This window comes from Pygoscelis adeliae, unplaced genomic scaffold, assembly GCF_000699105.1.
Source record: "Pygoscelis adeliae isolate BGI_AS28 unplaced genomic scaffold, ASM69910v1 Scaffold4, whole genome shotgun sequence".
Lineage (NCBI taxonomy): Eukaryota > Metazoa > Chordata > Aves > Sphenisciformes > Spheniscidae > Pygoscelis > Pygoscelis adeliae.
Genome location: NW_008824986.1, coordinates 3,818,719 through 3,835,822, shown reverse-complemented (window position 1 = coordinate 3,835,822; position 17,104 = coordinate 3,818,719). Strand labels below are relative to the sequence as shown.

Sequence of the window (17,104 nt, the reverse complement as noted above, 5' to 3'; positions counted from 1 at the left end):
GGGGGGAATCTTTTGCTTCTAGACATGAACATGCTATACATTGGTCAATAGACATCAGTACAGCAAAGCAAAATTGTAACTGACACCTGAAGCTCAGTATCAAGATACTAAAAAAAAAAAGGTTCCTGAAATCTCAAAAATCCTGTTCTTGTGTGTACACATTACATATATCTATGAAAAAATGTGTGTGCCATGACTCACCTTTTTCCACCATTAATCTTAAATCTGAACATCTAAAAACCAGGAACATGTTTTTTTTAATTGCAGAACATGTTAAACTATAAGGTGATGGCCTTAAGCACACTGTTTTAGTGCACACCACAAACTTCGGCAAAAACAGGGAGACAGGGCAGCAAGCAAGGCTGATGACTTGCAGTCTCTTCCCTGTCTTAGCACTGAAGACAAGCAGATGACTCTGCAGTGCCTAGTCTTTTTCCTTACCCTGTATTTATATTGCTCAAGAAACAACAACTCTGTCTACAGATTTGAACCTTGGCAATTACAACCAAAGTAGCAAGATTGACAGACTAACCCACAGAAGAATTAAATGCCCTGCAGGATTTTTCCTCCAGACCTTTCCTCATTCGAAAGTAGTTCCAAGAAAGTTTCACTCGCAAAAGTAAATGTGGTACCCTCTCCTAGACTAGTTTTTCCACAAGTCCTGGAATATATCCCCCATGAGGATGTTAATGCTGGTTTGAAAACCTTATGAAATGCAAATCAGAATGCAAATCAAATAAATTTGACTGCAATTTTCTTCTTTAAATCTACTGTAGGAAGCTCTTTATGTACTTCATACGGCAGTGCCCCTTGCTCCACAAATGACTATATGCAATACTGGGAAGAAGACAAAGGGCGTATGGGCTAGAAAGATATGGTTGAGATAATCCTTCCTGCCCTTCTCGAAGACAGTCACATGAAGCAACGTGACTATCAGAAGCTTGCCAATCTATGTCAGGTTTTTTAGATCTTTGCTGCTATTCTTCCTTCTTTCCAGACCAAAAGAGGAATTCACTTCTGGTGGAGTGGACTTTCTGCTTAATTATCCAAAGAGTACTTGAGTCGGCTGCATATGTCTCTAGGGGAGAATTCTCACCTGCTGGGGACATGCTTGACTCCTAGGAAGTCCTGAGAAGGATAAAGAATGAAATTTTCCCAAACAACAAAGTAATCCAGTGTTTCTCTGAGTATATCTGTTCTTTTGTCTGGTGCAAAATGATGGAACAGGTTGGAAACTATAGACCATCAGGTTAAAATACCACGCTGCTCTAACCAGCAAGTAGAGATCTTTGTTCAGAGAAGCATTTTCAGAGAGCTTATTCAGACAAACACAATTTATCATTCAAAGCCACAGGAGAACAAGTGCAGATCACTTATAATGCTTCTAAATTCCTTTAAGTCATGAATCAAACAGGAATTTCAAAGACAGCACCCACAGAAAAACAAGTCAAAATCCAAATACATAGAGACTTCTCCTACTCAAGCCCCATCCACAAACAAAATACTGTCCAAGATACTGAGAGGCATCCCTGGATGAGGCGAACCTGCATGTTGCCCAAAAACCATATAAAAGTGCCTTCTGAAAGGCTCAGATGACCACAAGCTCCTTTTCCGTTTTGGGCAGCCAGGCATGTGTGTGGTGGGAACGCCTGCACATTTCCACAGAGCTCTACCTTCCCAACAAGACTTGCAGTATTGAAGCAAGATGTTTCCTCAGCATTTTAAAATACTTCTCCAAGTCATTCTTCACAGACTTGAGGGGCAGAAATGAGTTCATTAAATTGAGAGATGAAACCCTGGAGCACAAAACAACAACAACTAAAAAGTGGATTCAAGTAGCTGCCCCTACCCCCAATCACACAGCCTGCATGCTGCTTTTATAGGAGGGTACAGAAACTCCATTCAGCTGTCAACTCTTCATTTTCAGTGAAGAAGAGGAGAACTAACAATATGCATTCCAGGAAAACCAGTCCTGGAAAAACAGTGGCTTTTGGCACTAGAAATGCTTAAATCGGAGCCCTGAAGACCAAGCCTCAACACATGCCATGGACTAGAACCTGGAAATGTTTATTTGGGAAAGCGCCTTCCTTGGCCATGGTGTCTCTGCATTTGGCTTCAACACATCAAGGACATCTTTTTAGTATCAGGAGGAACTCATTTCAGCTAGTGTTTTACAGAGAAAGACTAAGTAGATTTTGCAGTCCTCACAAAGGTCAACACCACATTAGTCCTCACCATCTGTGGCTTAATTAACCATAGCTTCCTCTGGCTGCTTAGAGGTTTTCTGATAATTTAGGACACGAATTAAATGAAGACTTGTACATAACCGACTGCAGAGTCCTGTTTACAATGTTTACATAGTATGTGCTGCACATGGAAATAAGCATTTTGTTACTACTTTAATGGTAGAGGGACCACATTTAAATTCAAACAGTGCAAATGAGAAATTCAGAGATGAAAGTGTCAAAAGCTTGAACCTTCAGTTTTCTTCTTGTTTCATGAGTGAGTATCTTGAAATCAGTTTCTACAAAATGAGCCACAACCCCCCCCCCCCCCCCCTTTTTTTTTTTCTTTTTTCCACCACCTTCTTTTTTCCAATCATTTTTACGACTGCATGGAACTTCAGCTGCATAGAAATTCAATTTGGAAATTGCAGTCTGAAAAACAAGGAACAAGATAGGTCAACACCTGCCGACAGTTTGCCCCAAGAGTCTTCAGAGAGCAGTGGCAGTAAAAAGTATTGTTTTTAAAACCTAGATTGCTGAGAATTTATACTAGTCCTCTAATGCCATCTTTTAGATGATTTTCTTCCATGAAAAAAATTCTCTCCATATTTCCATTCCTTGATAACTAGCCTTTTCTTTTTTCTTCCTCTTATCCTTCACTGACTGTGTCACCTGACATATCTGACTACATCACTGATCTGTAATCTCTTTCACTGATTATAACTTTTTAACAAACCTTCAATCTTAATATTGTCCTGCCTGACAGAGTAAGCAGGGAAGAAAACCCACAAAACAGTGACATAAAATCTGGATAGGCAGAATACCAAAGATCTTAACAACAACATCACCTATTCATTGGTAGTATCCCTCTGCCATGCTGCAAGACTTTTTTCCAGTGGCAAAAGATGAGAATCTAAAATACAGAGAAAACTGGCAGCAACTGACACCTCCGAGGGTATCACTAGGCAAGCGCTGCTGAGGCCACACAGACCACAGCAAAACCCATAGGGAAATCATCAAATTTAGCCAAGACTAAAATATACAGATCTTCTGTTGCTTTACCCACCTTTCTAGACACATACGCATGCATAAACCACTAGTAGACAGTATATTCCTTATTCCTTTTTGACAAGTGAAAGGCTACCCCGGCTGCCATGCCACTGCAGCTGGTGGGCAGGAGGTCAGAGAGGCGCTGAAGGCTGCAGGGCTGTAATGTTCCGCACAAGCCAGCAGAGAAACGCCTTTCTAGAGGCGACCGCTCCCGGGGGAACACATCGACCCGACCTGCCACGTGCCCCTGCAACTAGGGCAACCTCCCTCCCGCTCCAGGCTTCTCACGAAGGGCAACGCTAGCCAGAAACACCAAGGCTACAGAAGACCAGAAAGTTTTTTGGGGAGATGGTAACTTCCCAGTTTACCTTAAACGGCTTCATCTGAGCAGAGAGAAGAGGCTTAGACTTACCAAGCGATGCTAGCGCTTTCTATGTAAACCCAACCCACACTTGACCTATTTTCTGCTGTTCTGAATGCACGGTCACAATTTACCTCATTCAAACCCAGCAGCTGCTGGGCTACATCTGAACCAGTTAAGTCAAGCTTGAAGGCACAACCCTGACCCCTAAACCAGAAACAAAGTCAAGCTGAGGTCAGCCCTCCTCACACGTGCGTGGAGGCATGCCGCATGGGAAAAGGCAGGGACGGGCAGGGATGTTCTCCCTGCATGCAGAGGCCAGGCAAGAGAAGAGGGATAACAGTATCAAGATACTAAAGGGGCTGTGAATGCATCGTTCAGAAAAGAACAAATGTTTATAGATGTTTCGGACCACAAACATTTAAGATTAGGGGTTATTTTCAGTGTCGATAACACCAACAACTATGTTTCTATAAGTAGAAAGTTAAAACTACAGGGGAAAAAAAGATGAGGACTAAAAATTCAGTAATTTTCCAACTGTCAATAAACTTAGTATCTCTCAGGAAAAGCTATCAACAAGTTTTCCTTTGCTCCCCATTCTTCCCTATGCCTAATACTTCCCCCCACACATCATCTGTTCAATAATTAAAGAGCTGACACCGATTTTAAAATTTTAATTATCAGGTTTGAGAATTAGGGGAGCGGGGCTGCATACGCTTCTCCAAGTCATGATTTCAGGCTTGAAGAAGCATCATTGCACTGATTAGTTCAGTTCTGGAAGAGTAACTCACACCCCTAAGAATACCAGAAAATTTCTATTAAAAATATAAAAGATGATCCTATGGAAAACATATTAAAGTTAGGAATATAAATATACAGGAAAAAATCTGACTCGTAGTCAATTATTTTCCCTGATTTTACCTCACAAACACAAAAATAAACAAAAGATTTCCTTCCTGTAAGACTACCAATGTCACAGGTGAAATGGGCACGCTGGAAAATTTGCTTTTTACAAGTCGGCTCGTTATTCTTGTCTCTGTAGATGAGAATCTAGTATGGAAAGGCAGAAGGGAAACAAGAGAGTGTACAGAACGAGCATGCAGCAGGGAAGCAAGCAGCCACCAATGGAGAAGCAAAACCAAACCTGGGCTAAGCAGATGTTGTCACAAAACCTAAAAACTGCTCTAGTGACTTCCACAATAGTTTTGCATTTGGAAATAGAGATTAAAAAAAATTAGATGACCCTTATGCTCACAGGTTATGTCACCCTCTCTTTGAGCAGCTGGGACAACCTGGGTCAGAAAAGCAGAATCTCCCAGAGTGACAGGCGTTATCTTTTAGCATCTGATCTAAAGACTTTCCCAAACAAGTGGCTCCTACCCACAAACCTGGTGGGCTGTCAACATCCATTTAGATCGCTGCAGTGACCGTCTTTACTTACATTCTTCTCCACGTACAAACGAATGAATGGTCAAGTGAATAGCACTGCTCCATGTCCATTTTCTCCCTCATTTTGATGACAGCCATACATTTGCTTTTCTTTTGTTTTCCACTGAACCACATTTCCTTCCTTTTCCTCACTGCAGGCTCCATACCTTTATCACCACCATCTCAGCAATATGCAATTCTGTCCTAATTTTGCATTTTGTTTTATCTACTCCTAAGAGAAATAGGGAGGGAATACTGGTCCTACCCCACTCAGCCAGTAACTCCCAAGTCACATGGTGATACTGGAACAAGCCTTTGAGTCACTTACCAAGCAACTCAATGCCACTATGGGAAAAGAAACCTCAAAGTGCAGACATTTCCCTGAAGCAAGCAATTAGCAGAGTGAAGCTAATGCTACCAAGGAGAGCAGCTAAGTCAGTAGATCGGAGAAAAATCTTTTGTACATTGATATTAAAATTTAAACGGAGACCCAGACACCCTGTGAATTGTGAACAGCTTTCAGAAGGTATCTAACAACTCCCCAAATCATAACAACTGAAGGACAAGCTGTATGGACAGAGGTGTCTTTAAGCAAAAAAGAAAGTACATTCTGTTCATCATCAGTTGTCTGGACTAGTGGACTGCTAGAAAGGCAGTCTAATGCCCCCAGAAATCAAGTCAAGAGATCAGTTCTTGCTCAGAGGCTGACCATTTTACAGAAGACACATATTCCTTGCATCGGGGACAGCAGAAGTTACTTGCAGCAGCTTGAAGTGGCAGAGTTGGAAAGCTGTATATCGCCACCACAGATAATGACAGACTGGATAGTTCATCTCTCATCTCATGGTAGTTACCTCCATCCAATCTTTTATCAGTCGCATTACTCAGCAACACAGTATTATTTGACGAGACTACCGATAACTAAGAGCTTACTATATTAAAGAGCAAAGGTTTCTCCATTCAAATCTGCAGAAGAAAACTGTAAAACGCCATCCAATACGTGGCAGACTGACGACAGCTCCTAGAATCAACACCACCTCCTAGAAACGTGCATTAGAGTATCTCACTCTCATGAATGACTCTCTGCTCTGTAATTTGAACTACCAGCAGCTTAGATTACCAGCAGACACAGAGCTACCCAGTCTCTTCTGCAAATACCCTCAATCCTATTTACCAAATAGGAGCTCTGGGAACATACAACTTCCCAGCTCCTTTCCCCCTGTAACTCATGAGGATTATGGGCAGAATACAAATCCTTCCCAACAATAAAAATATCTTAACCGATTTTTTTTGTCACGAAGAAAGAATAAATCGGGTATCTTCAAAATGTCCTTGAAAGCCAGCTTCAGTGGGGTTTGGTTCACTTAATTACTATTACATTAATGTTTTATTTTCAAGTGGTTTTCTGGGGTTCGTTTGAAAACGTGTTGCTTAGAATAGTGCTACATAACAGTGTTGGCCAACATGCTGATAATATGAAAGTAGTTCAGAATAAAACACATTTCTCTCATGTTTTAAACGAGTACCACTGTATTTGCACAAAACTTTTCAAAGTTAATGTCTAATAGGATTTAAGGCAGCACTGCACGGAAGCAATGCATCTGGGTTGGGAAAACAAATAGCACATTTTCTTGCAGAATTTCATTCAAAAGAACAAATTTCTCTGGTCTCAGGGATATGGAGCAGAGACTCTCCAACTGTCTGGCTGGGCATACAACAGCAAGCCCATCACTGTGCAAACGTGGAAATGCTGCCTCTGCTCCAAGACAGTATCAGAAGCAATACATCCATCATCGTGTGCTTTTTCTTCTGCTAAGAGCTCCGTTCTGACCTGCTGGAGCCATTTGAGGAATTTTTCCTATAAATAACAGAGGTCTGACCAGCTGGGATGTATATCATATTTGGATTAACACTACAGCTCTCTGCAACTCTGAAGAAAGCAGTGGCTGTGCCTTTTATAGAACAGATGAATGGTCTTGCAAAGAGGAAAGATTAAATTGCTAATCAGAAAAGAGGGACATTTCAGTTGTTGCTGCAATAAGTTCCTTGGGGTAAACTTAGGAAAGTCATTCAGTCTTTAAAATTGATATAATGCTTGTCTATTTCACAATATTTTTCTGTCGATAAATCTACTAGCACACAGAACCAAAAAAATCCTATTGAAAACATAATTTAAGACTCAACTACACCACTGAGGGGTGGGGGGAGAAGCCTGTCAAGCATCATACTTTAGCCACCAAGTCTTACGCATCCTGAAATCTGCTTTAACCTGATTTTATCTCTTGTATACCGAAGTGGCATGGAATGGTGAAAAGAAGATAGCAAAAGGGAAGAAAACATTCACACTGGGTAAAAACCCAGCCTCTATGGTTGAAATACAATTTCTAAACTGTATGCTTAAAATTCACTACTAAAATCATAAAATACGGAATAATTTGTGAGATGCACAAAAATTACAGTGCTTCAAACCCACTTGCTCAGCAAAAGCATACTAAAATACTACTCCCAGTAATGCTGGCAGACACACACAAGAGGGGGAAGCAGGGAAAAAACAGGAATAGTTGATCTTAATTCCACTCAAAAGACAGGAAATGTTTGCTAGATTGAAGGGGGGTGTGTCAGTATTTACAAACAACGGTAGTAGAAAAAACTTCAGAACTATATTTAATTATGTAGTATACTGTTAAAATGAAATTAAGTTTGATCAGGAAATGCACTGTACACCAAGCCCTCTACATCAAAACAAATACTGCACTTTTTGTTTTATTACTAAAGTTATTCCAATGTCTAAGAAAATAGTAAGATTCATACTTAGTTTTAATTTAAAAAAAAAAGACTCAATTTTGTGTAAAATTACTTGCGTTTCTCCCCACATGTCTGGCCTGGAAAAGGAATCCCATATACACACCTGGAACTGCTATAGCTCTCAACCTCTACTAACTGCAGCTTGCTGAAGGCTGTGGGTCAGCTCTCATGAAGCACTAATCCTAGACTACAAATTAGTACTTCTGTTAGGTGTAATTTCAAAAATACATTTTGGCAGCCAAGGAGAAGGTATAGAGTAGCAGCCCTGAAGAAAGCAATGCTGTATCAGAGGAAGGAATGAAAGCAAACAAAACCATGAGCACTTCATCAAATGAGCTATTGTGTTTATCACACCAAGCTAAAACTTAATTCTGGTAACAACACATTTCAATGAAACTCAGTTTCTCCCCCTACCTGAAATGCAGGGAGGCCTACTCTTTTCCCTCCCTGGATAAGCACATTCATGCAACGACTGTGGGATTTTATGCTTCAGAGTTCCCCAAAGCACTAAGGATTCCCAATTCTGACATACAGCAACTATCTGGGAAAGCAAGAACATACTGGCAAAGCACCATCTGGTTATAAAGTGAAACAGACTTCTCTAGGAGCTGACTTTGTGTCCGGATTATGAAAATAGTGTTGGTCAAGAACATCACGTAAGAAAAACACTTTAAACTTTCCTTTTTAATAAATCAAATGTGAAGAATTGGAAATTTTAAGGACACAGAACCAAGGATAAGGCGCCCTTCTCTTACTACTGAGCAGTACTTTCCATGGGCTTTTACTGGTGAAAAAAGGAATCATTTGTGATCAAACACAGAAGTTCCTTACCCAGAAACACTGGATGGATTTGTAAATTCAGTAATCCCAAGACTGCTTTTGAGAAGTATTAAGATACTTCAGTGAAAGGATTTGATCTTCACCTTCAAAGAAGAAACAAGTTTTTGTTCCATCTGTTCTGTTTTGAATTCCTAACTTTTAAGTTATTTATTTCAGTGCTATCTCCTAGACTAGGATTAACGAAGTCAAACCATTTAACCGACCGTGATTTTTGAAAAATTGTGGGATGAATAGAACAAGTTTCCCTACGACAGTGGAAGGAAACCAGTCTTCCTATGGATTTGAGACCTACCTCTACTGTAGCAACCTCAGCTTATCCCAGGGACCTCATATCTCTTTCCCCTTCCTCCTCGTGCACCTTCCCACAGTCTTCAGCAGTTCTACCTGAATTCCCTCCTACTACCTGGAGGAGCCACTATTTGTGGCAGCTATGCCACCTGCCTTTTGACTGATGGCCTCCCCTCCACGCTGCTCATTTCCCTAAGGCTTGTCAGATCTGGAAGAACTCCACTCCCACGTCAAACCTCAGAGAGAGGGGAAAAAAAAAGCGACTAAAGCCCTTATTTCTTAAGAAATCAAGGTAAAAGAGAAAGGTGCAATTTTATTCCACCTATTTTGAGACTAAAGACAGATGAAGCCCTCAGGGAAGCAGCTCTTTTCAAAGGGAGGCACAAATACAGGTTTAGGAGAGATAATGTACATCTCCCTCTGACTCTACAAATGAAGGGTGCCAATGCCTCCTCCCTCATTCCTCTCTCCTTGCGAGCGCTCCAGTCAAACTCTTCTGTCCCACACGTGTAACTGGGAGCAAGGACTGGTATGAGTCATCTGACCCACTTCTAGCTGGATGCAGCCTTTTGCTTCCCCTCACGTTAGAAGTGTACACTTAAACATAGATGTGTCAGTAACAAGCTGTTTAGACCATCACTCTTTAAAACACTGCCAGAGAAGCCAGCTGGACTGCTTATGGGTGGTCCAGACACCAGAGACATGGAAAAGAATAGGGACGGCTCTTAAAGACAACACTGAGAAGAGTTAAAGATGCAGAAAGTTGTGTGTGCCTCTGCCGCCCATGGAGGAAACGAAACCAGGAGGCGAGCACATGATGGCCACGGCCGCCAGCTGGCCAGCACCAGGAGTTCCCGAGCTGTTTCTGTCAACCTCAAAGGGTGGGACCAACCCAAAAGCTCCTGCCCGCCTGGTCAGTGGAGGTACAAGTTTATGGGAAAAGCAATTTTCAGCTGCAGTAGCTATTTTTAAGCCTGAAGTTTAAAGTAAGAGAAGTCTGAAAGATGAGGGCACTGTATGATTATGGGGTGCTTAAAATACAGACAGAAAAATACTGTTTTATCCCTGTTTCAAGATGTGTAAAGAATTTTTTTATGTGTACATGTCATTACTACACAAGCCACGTTACACAATTGGCTTGCTCTTATGAGCAAACAAGTCACAAAACCCAAAAGCATCCAGGCCTGAAATACCCAACGTCTGCCCATAATAAACAGAAAAGGAGAGTATCAGAGTTGCACAATGCCCTTTTCTCAAGCCTTACTTCATGTCATTTTAGAACTCGAATTTGTAATAGATCAAGTAAGATTAGTGCAGTATTACATCCTGAATCCGAGGTACCTATTTCATGATTAGTGAAAAAGTTTATCATTATTACTGCAACAACCTTGAAGGTGTGTTAAACATTTGACCTGTCAGCTCTCAGACATGCAATGCACATTCAGAAAAAGAGCAAAGTACACATGCCTATCACTGTGCATGTAACACCTCCCACAGGGAATTTCTCAGTGCCCTATCTTTACATCTGCAACCTTCAGCACAGAGGTAGACAGGTAGACCTTACTATTTTGAAACACTAAGGCAACGAGGCTCGTCTTTAAAAAAGTTGTTCTAAAGGAGAATGTGAATAAGTAGGGTGGATCCAAGAGAGATTCCACCATAGAGAAGAACTGAAGTGTGTTCTTGATTCATTCTTAGCAGGGTGGTTTTTGTTTTTTTTTTGTTGGGTTTTTTTTTGTTTGGCTTTTTTTTTTTTTTTGGGTTTTTTTTTTTTTTTTTTTTTTTAAACCCCAATATGCAGGAGGACATTTTGAAGACTGTGTGCACACCCTTCCACTTCCTTCCTTGAGTGGCGAAATACTCTCTTTGCAGGAAGTTTAACGATTGTGAAGGAACTTAATTTGAATTCTTTGCCCTGGCTCAGCTGTGCACATTTGTTCCAGTGCTGTGTGCTCACAAATCCTTTGGAAATACATTATCACACACACACACACACACAGTGTGGAATTGTCCTTTGTGGCAGAGCCAAGCTGTTCGAGCAGCTCGAGTCATAACATGTAACCTCTGTGTGTGTATTTGGAAATATATAATCTATCATGCACCCTGCTCTGCCCAACCCAGACACACAGCTGAAACGCGCTGACTGCTTGGGCAAAGCAGAGTCTTTCCAGGTCTTTCTCTAAGTGTATTTTATTACAGAAAAACACGGTATAAACCACGTTTTGTTATTCTTTATTTGCTTGTCCAAAGCATAATGCAGTTGACTCCAGCTGCTTCGGCCAGTAACAGCAGAATCACACTCTTCAGCCCAGTAGCGCCCGTGACGGGTACTGCCAAACACCACCCAGACAAAAACACCACACTGATGAGGTCACACATACCATATGCTGAGCTTTAATGCTTCACATCCCCATCTATAGTCCTTCAAGTAAACTACAATGCTCAAACAAATTAAGGCATGATCAGCTTTGCTGCTACTTAACTTACTACATGCATCATAACGAACAGACACATAACTGTCACAGAATAGTACAAGTAACTTATTACAGAAAACCATTTCAGTTCTTATTATTTGATTTAGATCACACTTGTAATTGTGTAGGCTTACTGTAGTTTTGTTTAAAATATTTTAATAACAAACATTTAAAAGTGTGTTCATTTTCAATCTATAGCAAGAGCCACTATAACCTACATTTGTCAATGTTTACTTAATCACAAAATATACATGATATACTGTGAATGCAAAGTAGAAAAATATTAAGGACCTGACTTACACATCACATTTCAAGACTACATTTCCTACAGATACTAGTTTGACATAGAAAATGTATGTTGTAAATTTTACGTCACTTCCTGCAAAGGAACATAATTTTCATTTCATTGCTAAGCAAAGCACCACGGCAAATGTTCCTATCTGCTTTCTCCACAAGATCCCCTTGTCACCACCATAAAAAGAACTACATGACTAAATGGTCTGACTATCCCAGATTAACAAATGAGTCAGTCTCAGTCACACACAAGTTTCACGTAGACAATAACACCGTTTGTATCCTCTGTGAAGCAACTGAGATAAAAGCCACCGGAAACAAGTTGTAGGTTGGTGTATAAGGCACCACACATACAGAATCTAAGGAATTTTTACAGAGAAGGGCAGGATTCAAAGCAGTACACACGTAAGGGAAAAGAAAAATCACATAACACATTTAGCTGTAAAGAACAAATTCACTGACAAGTGTAATACTTGCTATAGAAAACCTTGTGAAGATAAGAAAAAATGGAAAAAGGCTAGTATAGCACAGCTGCATACCCTACTTCTAATAACGATATTCATCTAGCTCTTACAAAGATTGTTCAATCTCTTAACAATTGAAACATGTTTATTTATGCAAAGAACAGACATGGCATGGGAATCCATGGTTCACGATTCCTCAGTGAGTCCTGCCAAAGTCTCTTCACTCTTGTTCTGGAAGAACCACTTCTGGTAACGACACTAATTTAATTCTTTGCCTACTCAAACTTTGTTTTTCTTGCCAAGACTAAAAGGATGCCAAGTGTGCTGTTTTCTTTGCCTTGAGCAGTTGTCACCTTTAAACTGGACAGCACCACCTTATTCTTGAAGCCCTTTAACCCAATAGTTATGTTAAGCAGCACTGCGTTTTTTGATCAGAACTGATCTGAGCAGAATTCATACCAAATGGTCATCTGCTGCCCATTACTAGTATTACAAGTATACGCAACGATGGGAAAAATTACTCAGTAGTTAAGAATTGTATCTGAAGTGAAATGGACTCTTCCCACACAGATTCAAACTTTGTTTGTTTTGGCAGAAAGGTACTGGAATTTTAGGCTCTAACAGCATAATGCAATAAAAAAGTGTTTAGATCACCATGGTCTCTAAGGACTTGATATTGAAAATGTACAGCCATGAGAGCTTAAACCAAAAACTAAACACATTTAGAAAGACTCAGAGTTAACTCATCTCTGCAAAGAATGGCTCCTCAGTTCTGTCTTCTGCTCAAAAGCAGGTTAACAGTATTCCAGACCAAACAAGTGAGCAAAAAGGCCATTTTTTCTTCTTTTTAGAAATGCTATTTTCACAGGAAGTTTACCAAAGATTTATCTAGGACCTGTTTTCATAGCAAAGAAAAGGAAGGCCTTCCAGAAAAAAGGTACAAGTAAAAACTACCTTACATTAAGTTATTGAAGGCTAGGAATGCAATTTCCAGCATCAACAAAAAATAACAAGCAAAACAAATGAATAGACACAATCCTCCCGCTTCAGGTATCTTTCAGGAGAAAACAGTCTCATAATGATCAAGTCAATATTTCTGTCTAACACACTGCTAATACATAATTCACTTAACATATTTTAAAAAATAGTTTCTGTTCTCTTAAAGACATACACTAAAGTTCTTATCTGTACAATTAACTTGTAAAACTTGGCAATGAGACATTGGTAGCCCTGCAAAGAGAGACATGCCTATGAAAATAATTTCTAAAACTTCTTATAATCATTCAAATAAAGAAATCTTTGTTTCATGAAAGCTCGATGTTATTTTATGTCTCTGCATTCAAGATCTGAGCAATATCCAGTTAAGATGCAAATTCTGGATGCCTCAGTACTTAAAAGGCATCTCCGCCAGCAGCCTTCTTGTACTGTTACAACAAACAGACAATTTAGGTCTCTCCTGTCACCAAACTACTTATGAGTGATACAGATCAGTAGCCTCCACCTCAGGCTTTAACAGGTAGCTGTTTGCTTCATGAGAGGGGGAAACAACTTGACCTCTCACACAGAATTTCCCTCTACGTGTCAAAAATTGAGGCCAAGAGTTATGGAGACCAAGCTTTTATCTGGAACTATTTTTTACAAGCTACTGCTTTGTACCAGGTTTTGGTCAACACTTCTTTCAAAACTGAAGTTGCTAATGCTGTTAATTACAATTATTATTTACAAAGATATTATAAAGCCAGCTGTTCATATGACACATTTTCAAAAATGACACCTTCAATTTGTATGCACCTTCCCAAATTAAGGTGCTTCTGTGTCTAATACTGTATCAGTAAATACTCCTTGAAGTGACGGACCTAAAATGCATATAGCATTGCTATGTTACTGCCAGCCAGGCCTGGCAATAAGATTATTTTACAAAAGGCAATCCTTCTCATATATTCAATTTGTTTTGCTCAGCTCATCTTGTAAGAGATGATCCATTGCCAAAAGGAGATTGATTACTGTTACTGGAATGAACGTTCATCAGATATACGATCTTGATAGATCTCAGGCAAAGGACAGACACTAGCACAAGTATTTGCTTTGTAAAATGAATCTGGAAGATTGCGGCTGGGCTCTGAGGGTGAATTTACACTTCATGGCTCAGCTGATTTAAGAGGTCGCTGCTGCCAGAGTGGGATATCCCACTCTGTGTTGCGTCATCCTGACCCCCTCCCTAGAGAAAGCCACAGCACTCGCTGCACCCTGGGCTAATCCAGCTCAGCTCACTAACATCACAGACTCTCGCACCACCACCCCCACCACCCCCCCCTTTTTGAAAATCAAGGCTGTGCTGATTTAGAAGGCTGAAGGCGCTAGCGTGAGGTCTGACAGTGGGAATTGTCCTTTGCGGCAGAGCCAAGCTGTTCGAGCAGCTCGAGTCATAACATGTAACCTCACCCTGACAAGAAGCGTTGAACTCGTTTGGCTTCCCCACCACAGACACACAAAAGCACCAACCCTTCCACGAACTGAACCTCCCTCTCCTTTCCCCAGGATTCTCTCAGTCACTTCTCTTTTTCTAGCTCTATATTTGGTATAGGGAAAAAAAAAATCTTGGTGAAGGAGGAGGGAAGAAGGGGTGTCAGGACAAAATTACATAGCATTTATTCAGGGCCATCTGTTATTCCAAGTCTCAAAGTACTATTTCTGTATCACCGCAGTGTACCATCCCAGCCTTAAGAAAGAATTTATGGCTATTCTAATTGCAATCAGTTCAGCACAAGTCGAAGTATCGAATGTTTTTCTACTTGTCATAGAAGAGATTTTTAGACCACCTTCTGGGGGGGGGTCATTGTTTCTCTTGTTCTTTAAATACACACACATTAATGTGTTTCTAATTAATGAAGAAGGCATTAAAATCAAGGATACTGGGAATGTTAGCAGGCTTAGAAAAAACAGCAAGAGAAAGTGTTTTTTCTTTTTAAAAAATTAACATTTTCTGCTATTCATTCTCAAAAAAGCAGTAAGTTGGATATCACTGCAGCAGTACAAAGACCTAAAAATTAAAGCCCAGCTTCAGAAGGATGGACGCTATCTTTTATCTGCTCTACAATTAATGGGACTGATTAACCTTTAAAGGGGTCAGGTATTTTACTTAAAGGTGGTTCAATAATACTAGTTGCATAGCACTCCTTGACGCGATCAGATTCACTCGGATGAGATACAGTATCCAATATAACCCTTCACAAAATGAGCAACAATCTCTGCCAATGATTAATAGGAAATTGTTCCTGTAACACAGAACTTGACTGTAAAATGCACTTAAAAATAATAGACGCATGGATTTTAACTAAGCTAAATGGACAGTACTTATACACTAACCAAATTTCTTACCTGATAGGGCTGAAAGGCACTATCTTCAGTTATAAAATCCAGCTGTTTGTCCACAAGGAATTCTACTGCAGTAATTGAATTGTATACACTTTTTCCAACCAAGGGCTTGAATGTCTATCGGAAAAAAAGGAAAAGAGAAGAAAATTAACCAATTAAAAAAAGCTCAGCACATCAAACCCCCAGGACTGTATAAACACTGACGTAATTCTTCCATCAAAACAAGTTAAAACAGAATAACAATTACTAATTATACAAGAAAGGAGGATTTTGTGTTTTGTCATTTTTCCTTTGTGCCGTTGGTGGAAAACCAGCTAGAAAAGGGAACTACACCATACATTCTTCCTTTCCCTCACCGTGCTTGAGCAAGAGTGTTTACCACAGAAGCTCAAAGTACAGGAGCACGATTATATCGTAAACATAAAGCTTAGGATGCAGATCCTCTCCTTCTGCCTGCAGGACTAGCTAGCGCAGTGGTAATTACACTAAGGACGCTGAAGTGGAAACCGACTGCAGACGTGATAACGCTCCCCCCCTTCCTGTTCTGAAATCGTTCACCTTGCCTCGAGTCAACCATCTCATTTCCCTGCCCGTCTCTGCGTCTGTTCTGGCTCTGCTGCCTGCCGCCCCCGCAGCCGCTCCTCCCTGCAGCAACCAGCTGCTCCGGCGCAACGGCTTCGGAGACGGCAGCGCCCGGTCCTGGGGCTTTTGCAGCGGGGCTGGAAGGTTTCCTGCTTCCTCCCACGTGTTGGGGAAACAGGAAACCTCCTGGCCCTGCTGCAAAAGCCAGACGTGGAGAAAGGGGAGCAGGGAATAACGGGCTCCTCGATGCCCCCCTGCAGTCTTTGCCCCGAAGCACCCTGCCTCATCCAGGCACAGCGGGATGCAGTAGGCAAGTGGGGAGGGAGCCATGACTAACTTCAACGGGTCTCCCCCCAAAAGGGGACGAGCAGGCAGTCCCCTTCCCTGCTGGCTGGGTTTCCTGGAACAGAAGCGCAAGGAGAGCGTGACTGAGCAGGGATCTACCAAGAGAGGATGAGTCAGGTGAAAAGGAAATCCCAGCGGATGGAGTGGAGAGAAAATGCCGCTCTGAAGACAGATGGGAACAGCAAGAGGAAGGCACGGGTGAACAAAAGAAACGACCACCAGAAAGAACATGCAGGATATAAGGGAAAAAAACATGGAGGGACGGAAAAAAAAAAAAAAAGAGGAAAGTTATTCTACAGGACAAAAAAAAAAATAGTAATGAGGGAAAACAGGAAAAGAAAAAAGCCCTTTGAGACTGGTTCTAAATTTAAAATGCAGGAGGAAAAGACAAAGAGGAGAAACGAGGGCAGGTCAAACCACATGAAGCGTTGTGCAAATGCTACACCAACATCTGTTAAGATGCCGCTATCACAACAGGACATCACTAGCTCACATGCAACACCCTGCAGCAACAGACCCCAAGTACTTACAAGGGGAGGGCAGGATCACGGCCGCCTATTTACAGATGGGGAA

The 17,104-nt window shown here is 41.0% G+C and overlaps 1 protein-coding gene across 1 annotated transcript in view; it reads right to left on the bottom strand.

The window, feature by feature from the left end:
• JMJD1C (jumonji domain containing 1C) overlaps positions 1-15,717 on the bottom strand; it is a 58,539-nt gene extending 42,822 nt beyond the window's left edge. The window contains exon 1 of the mRNA XM_009325996.1: positions 15,608-15,717. The gene's annotated coding sequence lies outside the window, so the exon portion shown is untranslated. The remainder of the gene's footprint in view (positions 1-15,607) is intronic.
• Positions 15,718-17,104: the final 1,387 nt, after the last annotated feature.